The sequence below is a fragment of the Anomaloglossus baeobatrachus genome, chromosome 11, assembly GCF_048569485.1.
Source record: "Anomaloglossus baeobatrachus isolate aAnoBae1 chromosome 11, aAnoBae1.hap1, whole genome shotgun sequence".
Classification (NCBI taxonomy): Eukaryota; Metazoa; Chordata; class Amphibia; order Anura; family Aromobatidae; genus Anomaloglossus; species Anomaloglossus baeobatrachus.
In genome coordinates this window covers 53,270,935-53,284,375 of record NC_134363.1, presented here as the reverse complement: position 1 = coordinate 53,284,375, position 13,441 = coordinate 53,270,935, and positions in this window count along the sequence as shown.

The window sequence follows — 13,441 nt, the reverse complement described above, 5'->3', positions numbered from 1 at the left end:
CATCTCTTTATGCTCCGTGTACGTTTTGTGCTTTTTTGCAGCGATGTTGGTCATTCTTTCTTTTCCTGTGTATGTCGGTCAATCTCCCTCAGTCCGTCGGTCGGTCTATCTCTCTCTGTCTGTCCCTCTCTCAGTCTGTCGATCAGTCTCCCCCTCTCTCATACTCACCGTTCCCCGATCACCGGCGCGGCGCTGCACGGCTGTCACACTGCTCTGGCGGCTTTTATTATTTTAAAAATGCCGGCCGCTCATTATGCAATCTTGTATTCCCTGCTTTCCCCGCCCATCGGCGCCTATGATTGGTTGCAGTGAGAAACGACCCTACGCTGAGTGACAGCTGTCTCACTGCAACCAATCACAGCTACCGGTGGGCGGGTCATTACTGTGCAGTAAAAAAATAAATAAATAATTAAAAAAACGCCGTGCGGTCACCCCTATTTTGATACCACCCAGGGTAAGCTGAAGGCTGGTATTCTCAGGATTGGGAGCTCCATGTTATGGGGAGCCCCCCAGCCTAACAATATCAGCCAGCAGCCGCCCAGAATTGCTGCATCCATTAGATGCGACAGTTCTGGGACTCTACCCGGCTCTTTCCGAATTGCCCTGGTGCATTGGCAATCGGGGAAATAAAGAGTTAATGGCAGCCCATAGCTGCCACTAAGTCCAAGATTAATCATTGCAGGCGTCTCCCTGAGATACCTTCCATGAGTAATCTGTAAGTTACAGTAAATAAACACACACAACAAAAAATCCTATATTTGAAATAATAAACACTAAAAAAAACCTTCGTTCACCAATTAATTATGCCCCAAATACCCATCCATGTCCGGTGTAATCCACAGAGGTCCCGTGTCGCTTCCAGCTCTGCTACATGAAGGTGACAGGAGTGGCAGAAGAACACCGCCGCTCCTGACAGCTCCACGCAGCAACTGAGGTGAGTATCGCGATCAGCTGAGCTGTCACTGAGGTTACTCGCGGCCACCGCTGGATCCTCCAACTGTGACAGCAAGTCGCCCGAGTGACAGCGATGAAGTCACAGGTGACTTGCAGTCACGGGTGGAGGATTCAGCTAGCCGCGGGTAACCTGAGTGACAGCAGCGCTAATCGCACTGCTCACTGCAGTCACTCAGGGGATTAGTGGTCACCGGTGAGACCTTCACGGGTGACCGCTAATCAGTACGCGACACAGACAGAGCTGCGGTATGACAATGAAGTCGGGTGAAGTTCACGCGATTTCATTCTCAGCGCGCGACTCTGTCTGCTGTCAGCGGGTATGTAGCAACGACATTGTGCGTCACACACGCAACATTTCACACGGACAACACACTCACATGTCAGTTATGTATCTCACGCACACACGGACATTCCACATGCACACACGGCTAGCATACACAATTCACACGGACCATAAAAACGGACACAAAAACTGGACACGGACCCGAAAAATGGACCTTAGCAGACGTGCGTGCATTTTCACGGATGTGCCTCATTGAATAACATTAGTGCAAGTGAATGTGATTTTTTTTTTTCTCTCATTGCACTCATCTAATTTATACATAAGTGTGGGTGAGGTCTTCAAGAGGATCTTTCACGAAATTTTTCATGTTGAGCTGGACACATGATGTGATAGTGGCTGCAGAGTGGAATAAAACTTTTTGCTTGTTTTTTTAATTTTACTTTTCCATTGTGGAAATATTAGCAATCAAAGATTTTGTTACCTAATGCGTTAACTTGCATAAAGGCCAAACATTTCGGAAATGCATCGCTAATTAGACGAGATGTGGCATCACGCACCCATCCTGCTCCAGTTCTGTCCATCTCAAGTTGTCCAAAAATTGTACAACTTATCAAAAGTTTTTCGTCCCCGATTTCTGGTAAAAACACTTTGATGATTCGCGGTCGTAATGCCTATACAGTGATACTTTGGAGACTTACAAAAGGTGCAAACATGATGGTAAAAGGTCTATCTTGATTGCTTCTGTATCTTTCATCTACTATAGAGGAGACCATATAATTAGGGCTGTATGAGGTGCAAACTAAGACACAGGACATTGTCGTGAATGTGCTGCCCTCGGATGAGACATTGTGTTTTAGTACCCTATAATGTGGTAAGTTGACCAATAATGCTTTAGTATCTAGTGACCAAGTCTCATCCACCATAACCCATTACACAGGTGCTCCGGTCAAATAGTGAAGATTGATGTTTCTCCTTCTCAAGGTATTAGAAGAACTGCTTGTCTTGGTGTACTGTCACCTTCTCAGGGCACTCCCAAGTTGCTCTACAATGTGGTCAAACCACGTCTGGATTAAGGGATCTATGACAGTATGCAAAATATCCATTGAACATGTTTTTTAACTCTTACATGCCAAAGGCAATGAATATTCTTGCCATTAATCTCAACATTCTGAGAAAAGTTGAAAGATAACATTTCGATATAATTTCTTGGTCTCTAAGTCAGGGGTATGTCTAGGGGGGCAGGTGGTGGCATTTGCCTAATGTGGCGTTTCTAGGTGTCTACCAGGCAGCATTTTGTTGCCCCCCGGGAGTGGGGTTTGGACGTTTTCCAAGCAGCTGTCAAGCTGAAGATAGGCTCAAAGAACATGTTAAACACTGGCTCCTTGCACTGAATTGTACTTGCGTCTTTCATGGACAAGTACAATTGAAGCTCTGACCGTCAGCACTTCCAGATCAGGGTGACGTCAGCAACATGATCAGATCGGCTGATGATGCTGTTGATGTCACTCCTGCACTGCAGAGGAGGTTTTTTTTCGATAAGCTAAGCGCTCCAATGGAGGGTAGGGGAATGATCTTGTGTGGGGACTGTATGAAAGGGGAAATGTGTGAGGAGACAATACAGGGGGGAAGTGTGAGAGCACTGTATTGAAGAGGGGGTGTGAAGGGACATTATGGGGAAACTGTGATGGTTTACAACAGCAAAAATACCAATGGTATATCAAGTATCATTCAAATTTGAGAAAAACAGCATAATGACTAAAATGTAACCTTTAATAAATATACATAAAAATAAGTTACTAATCCCTCCAAGTAAACATATACCTTCAAGCTCCTTAGATAAACCCTATCAAACAACAGACATAAAGCCCATTTTACACGCTGCAATGTATCTTACAATGTGTCGGTGGGGTCACGTCGTAAGTGACGCACATCCGGCATCGTAAGGTACATTGCAGTGTGTAACAGCTACGTGCAATTGCGATTGAACGGTAAAACGTTCATCGCACACACATCGTTCATTCCTTATGAATTGAACGTCAGGTTGTTCATCGTACCCGGGGTAGCACACATCGCAGTGTGTGACACCCTGGTAACGATGAACAGATCTTACCTGCGTCCTGCGGCTCCCGGCCAGTAATGCGGAAGGAAGGAGGTGGGCGGGATGTTTACGTCCCGCTCAGCTCCACCCCTCCGCTTCTATTGGCCGGCTGCCGTGTGACGTCGCTGTGACGCCGAACGACCCTCCCACTCCAGGAAGTGGATGTTCGCCGCCCACTTCGAGGTCGTATGGACGGGTAAGTACGTGTGACGGGGGGTTACTCGTATGTGTGGCACATTCAACAAATTGAACGTGCCGCACATACGATGGGGGCGGTTATGATCGCATACAATATCGTATGCTGGATCGTAAGGTGTAAAGCAGGCTTTAGTCAGAAAAACAATCAGTCTAACCCTAGAGAATAGTAGAAGATGGGTCACTCAGGCAGCCACTAATAGTGTTCATACAAAAAAACACAATAAACCAACAAAACAGACAAAAAGGCTGGACAGTGGTCCAATGCACAAAAAAAAAGGAAAAGGAAAACACAATATACTCAAATATATCTCACAGTAGCAGTGGTAATCCGTATGAAAATAATATGAGGTAAGAGAAAGTGAGATGGACCATTTCGTGGAAAGTGTGAGGGGACCATATGAGAGATAAAAGTATGAAGGGACCTGATGGAGGATTATGAGGGGACAGTATGAGAGCAAAGTGTGAAGGGACAGTAGGGGAGCAAAGAGTGAGAGGACAGAATGCAAGGAATTGCAAGGAGACACTATGGAGAGAAATGTGTGACTTGACAGTATGAGCAGAGAAACATGTGAGAGGATAGTATCGGGGGAGTGTAAATGTATAGTATGAGGGGAATATTGTGAGGTCTTAGTATGGTGGGAGAAAAATGTAATGGAAAACTATGGAGGAGAAAACTGTGAGGGAACTGTGTTGAGGTAGGGTAAATAATGTGAGAAGACAGTATGGGGGAATGTGAAGGGACAATATGGGTACAGTTTGCGGGGTAGGTGTGAGGGGAATGTATGGGTGAAGAAATGTGTGACAGGCACAGTATAGAGATTGGGTAGAGTGAGTGGCAATATAGAGATGGGGCAGCATTGGGGGACAGTATGAGGGCACAATATAGGAGGGACAGTATGCAGATTGGAAGTGTGAGGAAGGATGTTACATAGTATATAGACTGGTCTGTAAAGGGGAGACACAGTGTGAGGGGGCATTGTAAAGAGGGGGCTCAGTGTGGAAAGGAGCGGGCAGTGTGAATACCACGCACCATAAGAGGGATAAGATGGGGGTAATATTTTGTGCAGGGAAATTCAAGGGTACAACTTAGAGAAGTTAATTTTAAAGCATTATAGGATGATCCGTAATAGTGAGATCACAGACGCCTAGGCAAGCATCGTGCAACGCACGTTGCACAAGTCTGGATTGGTTGTCCAAAAAAGGTGAAGATGCCCCGGCTTCAATATTGCATTAAGAAGCTTCGGCTGAAGTTTGCAAAAAAGTGGACAGTAATAGATTGGAAATGGGTGATTTGGAGAAATAAGGCAAAATTTAATAGACTACGCTCTGGTGGGTGCAAATGAGTCTGGAAGAAACAAGGGAAAAAGGGGCTAAGAGATCGAGAAATTGAAAGAACTGCCAAGTTCAGTGTAGGAAGCCTGATAGTATGGAGGGAGTTTCACAGCATAAAGCATTGGATACTTGACCAGGATCGATGGTGGTCTCAATGCTAACCTATGTGTGAGTATCCTACAAGACGAGTTCTCGTACACTCGAGTACAAGGACGACATAGTGTTCCAGTTGAAAATTTGTGGGTAAAGTTAAATAAAAAACTGTGTACCTACCCAAGTGAGCTGATCAGTTTGCACCAACATTGAGAACCTGTAGAAGAGACCTGGGATCAGATTTCAGTGAAGACATGCTTGAATCTGATCTAGAGCCCAGAAAGATTCAGGCAGTGTTGAACGCAAAGGTGGACTTACAAAGTACTAACAAAATAATGAAAAATAAAATTTAAATTTTTAGGAGCAAAACGGTAACATGACTCTACCCACAAGTTTTCAAATGGGATGAGGTCTGAGACTGTGGGGACAATCCAACTCCTCTACTTCATTGTTATTAAACCATCTCTTCACCAATCTCGACATATGCTTCTGGTCATTGTCCTGCTGGAACACTATGTCGTCCTTTTCATACTCATACTCGTACTCGAGTGTATGAAGTAACTCATCTTGCAGGATCCTCACATAAAGCTCAACATTGAGACCACCATTGATCTTGCTCAAGTATCCAATGCCTTTTGCTGTCTGCTTAACTTATCAAATGCTATAAATAGTTGAAATTTATCAAATTTATGTATGAAATAGCCAAGATGATTGTCTATATAATTAAGGTTGTCTCATACTCAAAGCTGTAGTGAATGATGAGATATTGAGCCTGAAAGCCAAAAGTTCAAAACATTTTTACCCTTTTGCTTGTCAGTGTACATACACAGCATCGGTGAGATGCTACAGTCTATGGATCTATGGCGCCTAGTTGTGCACATTCCGACACACAGTGTTGCAGTGTTCTAGTGGCTGCGTCATCCAATGTCCCTTCCTCATTGGCGGGTCAGTGCTAATATTCTGATACAATCTCTTAAACTATAAGATTACCAACTTCCTTTTGCCAATTCTGTTGTGGGTTCATTCATGCAGAGGTCAGAGCAATCAAACAGTTGAAGCCAGAATACATAAGGTCATTCTTTATTGTGTTAGGCACGGCAAAGCTGTGGAAAGATAAGGCGCAATAGGGTCTTACCCGGTAGACAAAGGGTGGTGAATGTCAGGAGAAACACTCACCTGGTAGGGTTGTGATAGTCACAACTCCTTTGAAAGCATGTAGATAACGTGGACGGCAGCGGACCCGCAGCAGGAGTGGTTTAAATCAGCAGGGGAAATGCAGGATTAGAATACCGCGCCAAACCACAGGAGTCCAGGTGGAGATAGTAAAACTCTTTTCTTTATTTTCACAGGTCTTTACACAGGTCTTATTGTGTTAGATGAGAGGACTAGAGATGAGCGAACCGGTCCCGGTTCGGCTCGAGGTCGGTTCGCCGAACGGAGGTCCCGTTCGAGTTCGGTTCGTCGAACGTTCGACGAACCGAACTCGAACCGCATAGGAAACAATGGCAGGCATTCACAAACACATAAAAACACCTAGAAAACACCCTCAAAGGTGTCCAAAAGGTGACAAACAACTCACAACACAACACAAACACATGGGAAAGTGACAAGGACATATACTCATGCGAAAACAAAACAGCTGGACAAGGAAAAAGAGGAGGACACACAGATATAGGCATGGCACGCCCTTCTAAAATCATGTAAAACACCGCAAGGTGACTCCAAGAGGAGTCTCCCTTTTTTCCAAAAATTGGGCCCCACACACACCCACCCCTTCAGTGGCAGCAGTTGTGCCCCAGTTGTACACTTCACAGCTAGATTTGCATCAAGCACATTCAAAAATACGCCATAATTAACCGTCCCCAGGATGACACCAGGGTAGGTAGCAAAGTCTTTCCTGATCCCAGCTCTGTTCATCTTGGCTTCTTTTAAAAACACAGCAAGCAAGGGTTACTCCAAGCGGAGTCTCCCTTTTTTTCCAAAAATTGGGCCCCACACACACCCACCCCTTCAGTGGCAGCACTTGTGCCCCAGTTGTACACTTCACAGCTAGATTTGCATCAAGCACATTCAAAAATACGCCATAATTAACCGTCCCCAGGATGACACCAGGGTAGGTAGCAAAGTCTTTCCTGATCCCAGCTCTGTTCATCTTGGATCATTTATAAAAAAACACAGCAAGCAAGGGTTACTCCAAGCGGAGTCTCCCTTTTTTTCCAAAAATTGTGCCCCACACACACCCACCCATTCAGTGGCAGCACTTGTGCCCTAGTTGCAAACAGGATGTTTTGATTTGCATCAAGCACATTCCAAATCCACAAGCATTTACTCTCCCCAGGATGACACAGGGGTAGTAAATTCCTTCTGGATCCATGACTTGTTCATTTTGATGAACGTTAGTCTGTCCACATTGTCACTGGACAGACGCGTGCGCTTATCTGTCAGCACACACCCAGCAGCACTGAAGACACGTTCAGAGACAACGCTGGCAGCTGGACACGACAAAATCTCCAAGGCGTAACTGGATAGCTCTGGCCATTTTTCTAGTTTTGAAGCCCAAAATGAGCAAGGCTCCATTTGTAAAGTCATGGCATCGATGTTCATTTGGAGATACTCCTGTATCATCCTCTCCAGCCGTTGACTATGTGTCAGACTTGTTGTCTCTGGTGGCCTTGCAAAGGAGGGTCTAAAAAAATTATGAAAAGATTCCATAAAATTGCTGTTACCAGCACCAGATACGGTCCTACTGGTATGGGTAGACTGTTGAAGATGACGAGACCGTACCATGTTTGTCAAGTTACAACTGGGAGATTCACTCCCTGCACCTGCACGGTTGTTTGGTGGAAAAGCCGAGCCAAGATCGAGTAACAGCTTCTGCTGATACTCCTGCATACGTGCGTCCCTTTCTATGGCTGGAATTATGTCACAAAATTTGGACTTGTACCGGGGATCTAATAGTGTGGCAATCCAGTAGTCATCATCACTTCTAATTTTGACAATACGAGGGTCATGTTGGAGGTAGTGCAACAAGAAGGCACTCATGTGTCTTGCGCAGCCATGCGGACCAAGTCCACGCTGTGTTTGTGGCATAGAGGTGCTAACCTTTCTTTCTTCCTCTGACATCTCCCCCCAACCTCTTTCAACAGAAATTTGACCAAGGTCTCCCTCATCTGCTGAGTCTTCCATGTCCATGGACAGTTCATCCTCCATTTCTTCATGTTCTCCTGCACCTTCCTTAACATTTAGCCTGCTACCATGCTCCCTTGTCGATCCCTGTCCCCCATGGTCCCATGCCTGCCGCGTTGGTGATGATGAACGTGTGGACCTTGGTGATGTTGTTGTCCCTTGCGCATATGAATCCTCCTGTAGTTCCTCCCCTTCCTGTTGTCCCACCCCCTGACTCCGAATAGTGTTTAGCGTGTGCTCCAGCATGTAAATGACTGGAATTGTCATGCTGATAATGGCATTGTCAGCGCTAAACATATTCGTCGCCATGTCGAAACTGTGCAGAAGGGTGCATAGGTCCTTGATCTGAGACCACTCCATCAGGGTGATCTGCCCCACCTCTGCATCTCGTTGGCCCAGGCTATACGTCATGACGTATTGCACCAGGGCTCGGCGGTGCTGCCACAGTCGCTGTAACATGTGGAGAGTTGAATTCCAGCGTGTCGCCCTTCGCATTTCAGGCGATGAACCGGCAGGCCGAAAGACTTCTGGAGCGATGCAAGTCGCTCAGCTGCGGCGCTTGAACGGCGGAAGTGAGCAGACAGTTTTCGTGCCCTGTTCAGAAGGCCATCTAGGCCGGGATAGTGTGTTAAGAATTGCTGGACAACAAGGTTCAACACGTGAGCCATACAAGGCACGTGTGTCACCTTGCCCAGGCGAAGGGCCGCACCCAGGTTTGCAGCATTGTCGCACACGGCCTTACCAGGCTGCAGGTTGAGCGGAGACAACCATTTATTAAACTCGGACCGCAGAGCTGACCACAACTCCTCAGCTGTGTGACTCTTATTCCCAAGACATGTCAAGCTAAAGACCGCCTGATGCCGTTGCGCTCTGCTGCCAGCATAGTAATGAGGCTTGCGTGATTCCTTCTGCGCAGTGAGAACACTGGTGGCCTGACCAGGCAGGCTTGGGGCGGAGGTGGAGGACCCAGATGAGGTGGAGGAGGCAGAAGCAGTGGCGGAACTTGGACAGACAGAGGATTGACACACAAGTCGTGGGGACGGCAAGACTTGTGCAGTAGACCCTTCAACATCTATCACCATAGCTACCCAGTGCCCAGTCAGCGACATGTAACGTCACTGTCCATGCTTACTGGTCCAAGTATCGGTGGTGAAATGCACCCGTTCACACACAGAGTTTCTCAAGGAAGCGGTGATGTTGTGTGCGACATGCTGGTGTAGCGCGGGCACACCTTTCTTAGAGAAGTAGTGGCGACTAGGCATCTGGTACTGGGGCACAGCAACAGACATAAGGTCTCTAAAATCCTGTGTGTCCACTAGGCGGAAAGGCAGCATTTCGGTAGCCAAGAGCTTACAGAGGGATAGAGTCAACCTCTTAGCTTTGTCATGGGTCGCAGGAAGTGACCTTTTATTTGACCACATCTGAGGGACAGAGATCTGGCTGCTGTGTGTAGACGGTGTTGAGTAGGGTGTCCCTGGAAAAATGCAGGTTTGTGAGGAAAGTGCAGGCGGAGACCTGATGTTGCCTTCATCCAACGTTGGTGCTATCGATGTCTGAGAGAGCTGTACACACTCACTTGTTTCCCCTTCCAAACCAACTGACGACCTACCAAGCAAACTGCCTGTTGCGGTTACAGTGGTAGAAGTTGTGCGTGGAAAAACAGGTGTGACAGCTGTCCCCACAGTCATAGAAGATGAAGAGCGCGCGGATGCACTGGAAGGGGCAGGCGGTGGATGGTTCGCTCTGCTAGGCCGCATTGCAGCAAGGTGAGCTTCCCACCGGGACATATGATATTTATTCATGTGACGATTCATATAACAGAGAGTAGTAGAGAATGGGTTTCACAGCCGCGCCAAAAGACTACTGGATTCTTCTCAGATTAATGTTTCTTTTATTTCATAACAGGTCAAGTCTACGCGTTTCAGAAGGACACAGCTCCCTTCTTCAGGACAAACCAGCAAAGAATCATCAAATCAGAGATTTGATGATTCTTTGCTGGTTTGTCCTGAAGAAGGGAGCTGTGTCCTTCTGAAACGCGTAGACTTGACCTGTTATGAAATAAAAGAAACATTAATCTGAGAAGAATCCAGTAGTCTTTTGGCGCGGCTGTGAAACCCATTCTCTACTACTCTCTGTTATCTGCCTCTTGGGGACCGCTGCCGGGACTTGGTGTTACATGCTGCTATAGGTGTTGTGACTGTCACAACCCGAATTGGTGAGTAGGATTATTCTTTGCTTCACCCTATATATATTGGGGTAAGACCCTATTGCGCTTTCTTTTTCCACAGTTTTCACTTATGTGACGATTCATGGAAGAAGTTGTCAAACTGCTGAGGTTTTGACCTCTACTAATAGAACCATGACAAATTTTACAGATCACATAATTTGGGCGATCTTTTGCTATGTCAAAAAAGGACCAGTCTAGGCAAGGCTTAGAGGGCATGCGACCTGTTGATCCACCCCGACTAGTGCTCAGAGGCAGAGTGGTGGCTGAGGATGCAGTTGTAGACGTGCTACTAGTACTCCGACTCTGTCCAGGAAGGCGCAAGGTAACTTCGTCATCAGTTGTATCCTCCTCCACCACCTCTGTTGACCTCCTCGAGTGCCTGACTGTGAGTTGACAGTAGGTGGGATCTAGAACTTCATCATCAATTGTTGTGTTTGCACTCCCCTCCCCCTCAGACCGAGCCTCTTCTTGCCCTGACCGAATATTTAAGTTGTCATCCCAATCGGGTATCTGCGTCTCATCTTCATCAGTATGTTCCTCATTGTCTATAACCACAGGTGTTACAGTTTGTGACAAAGGGTCAACATTATGCTCAGAAACTTGGTCCTCACGGTCTGAATCAGAGTCACAAAGGTTCTGGGCATCACTGCAGACCATTTCATGTTCTGTACTCACTGTAGCTTGGGAGCAGACCTTTGATTCCCAGGCTATAGTGTGACTGAACAGCACTGCAGACTCAGCCATCTCAGTTCCACCATACTGTGCAGGGCTGATGGAGACTTCAGAGCTGGGAGAAAGCAAGTTTGATTGGGATGACAACTCAGAGGACTGGTGTTTTTTGGATGCGGTACTTGAAGTGGCTGAGAGGGCACTTGTTGGACCACTTGAGATCCATTCAAGCATTTTCCTTTTTTGGCCATCATCTACCTTTGTTCCTGTTGTTCGTGTCCGTAAAAAAGGGAGCACATCGGATTGTCCACGGTAAGTAGTAGACATCTTACTTTTGCTGGTAGATGGTCTATCTTCAGCAGATGATAATGGAGCTTTGCCACCTTCCCCACGGACAAAACCTTTTTTTCCTTTTCCACCATGCCTCTTCCCCTTTCCACCAGCATCTGTCATTTTGCCACTCATGTTGATTGCGACAAGATTGTGCACTGAAAATGTGGTAGTAAAAATTGAGAGGTGGTGTAGATTGCAGCGGTGGTCTAGCTTTATTAACAGCAGAATAATAAAGAATAAATATCCCTGACAATGCAACTACGGCCCTTAAACTGGCAGCATAAATTGCTAGTATAATGGCTTAGTAACTATGAGTTGGAGTGTGCAATGCAGGTAGAGGTGCTGCAAATATCTGTGCACTACTGGGACTATACAGAAGTCCAACAGCCACGTTTAGGATGCAACTAGGTACACTGAGTGTTTGCTAGTATAATGGCTTAGTTATAATGAGTTGGAGTGTGCAATGCAGGCAGACGTGCTGCAAATATCTTTGCACTAGTGGGACTATACAGAAGTCCAATAGCCACGTTTAGGATGCCACTAGGTACACTGAGTGTTTGCTAGTATAATGGCTTAGTTATAATGAGTTGGAGTGTGCAGAGGACAGGAGGGTACAGTGCCAGGATTGTGGGGCTCTGGGTAGAGGAAAGGAAGCCTGCCTTTCTATTCCCTCCTAATAGGGAAATGCAGGGACGAAATCCCTGACCTTAGCTACACAGACACTGTCTCTGTTTTCAGGACCTGTCACCTATGGCTCTGACCCTGCCGGTACGAGCCCTTAAAAGGACTGATGGAAAGTGCTCTCCCTAAGCTGTCCAGCGCTGTGTATGGAGCGCATACAGCAGTATCGGCGATAGGACAAAGGACGGAGCTGCGCCAGTGATGTCTGACACCAAGGACGCAGAAGAGATAATGGCGTCCGGACGGGCAGATACTCGTTTTTATAATGCAGGGACATGTGACATGGACATCCTATCACACATGCCGTTGCTTCTCTGGCTAAAAGTCCACTTAGCTGTGTGTGTGTCTGGGATTGGCTGCCATAATAGCCCTCCCCACTACACGCACGCGCTTAGGGAAGGAAGGCAAGGAAAAAAAAAAAAAAATGGCGATCGCCATTATACAAACAGCAGTGATCTGAAGGCGCTGTTCCCGCACACTATACACTGAAATTTCATAATAGTGTGAGTCACAGAGTGACTTACACTATTACAGCGGAAAGCCAGCTAGGAATTAGCTGTTTTTTTGCTGCTAGAACCATTATCGAACGTTTCTAGAACTATCGAGCTTTTGCAAAAAGCTCGAGTTCTAGTTTGATCTAGAACAGGCCCCAAAATCACTCGAGCCTAGAACTGGAGAACCTCGAACCTAGAACCGCGCTCAACTCTAGAGAGGACTAAAACAAATTTATTGAATAGTGATTATGTATAGACTAGAAGGTGGCCCGATTCTACGCATCGGGTATTCTAGAATTTACGTATTGTGTAGTTAATGTATGATTTTTGTTATATATATATAGATGCTGTTGTCTGTAGTTACCAAGTGTTTGTGTAGGGGCTGTAAATGTTCTGGGTGTTGTCTGGGTGTGGCGGGGGGTGAGAGCGGTGTTGTTTGTGTGTTGCGTTATTTGTGGAGTGCTGTGTGTCTGTAGCGTTGTGTGTGTGTGTTGCGCGGTTTGTGTGGGTGTGGGGTGTGTGTGTGTGTTTTGGGGGAGGTATGTTTTGTGCAATGTGTGTGTTGTGCGGTATGTGCGTATATTTGTGTGTGCCGTGGTGTTTGTGTGTTGGGTGTTGTGTGTGTGCGGCGTTGTCTGTGTGTGTGGGTGTCTGTGTGTGTGGTCTGTTGTGCAGTGCGTGGGTGGCAGTGTGTGTGTGTGTGTTTTGGGGGGAGGTGTGCACCCCCCATGGTGCTCCATCCCCCATGCTGCGCACCCCCCATCGTGCAACATCCCCCATGCTGCGCACCCCCCATCGTGCTCCATCCCCACTCCCCATCGTGCTCCATCCCCCATGCTGCGCATTCCCCATCGTGCTCCATCCCCCATGCTGCGCACTCCCAAACGTGCTCC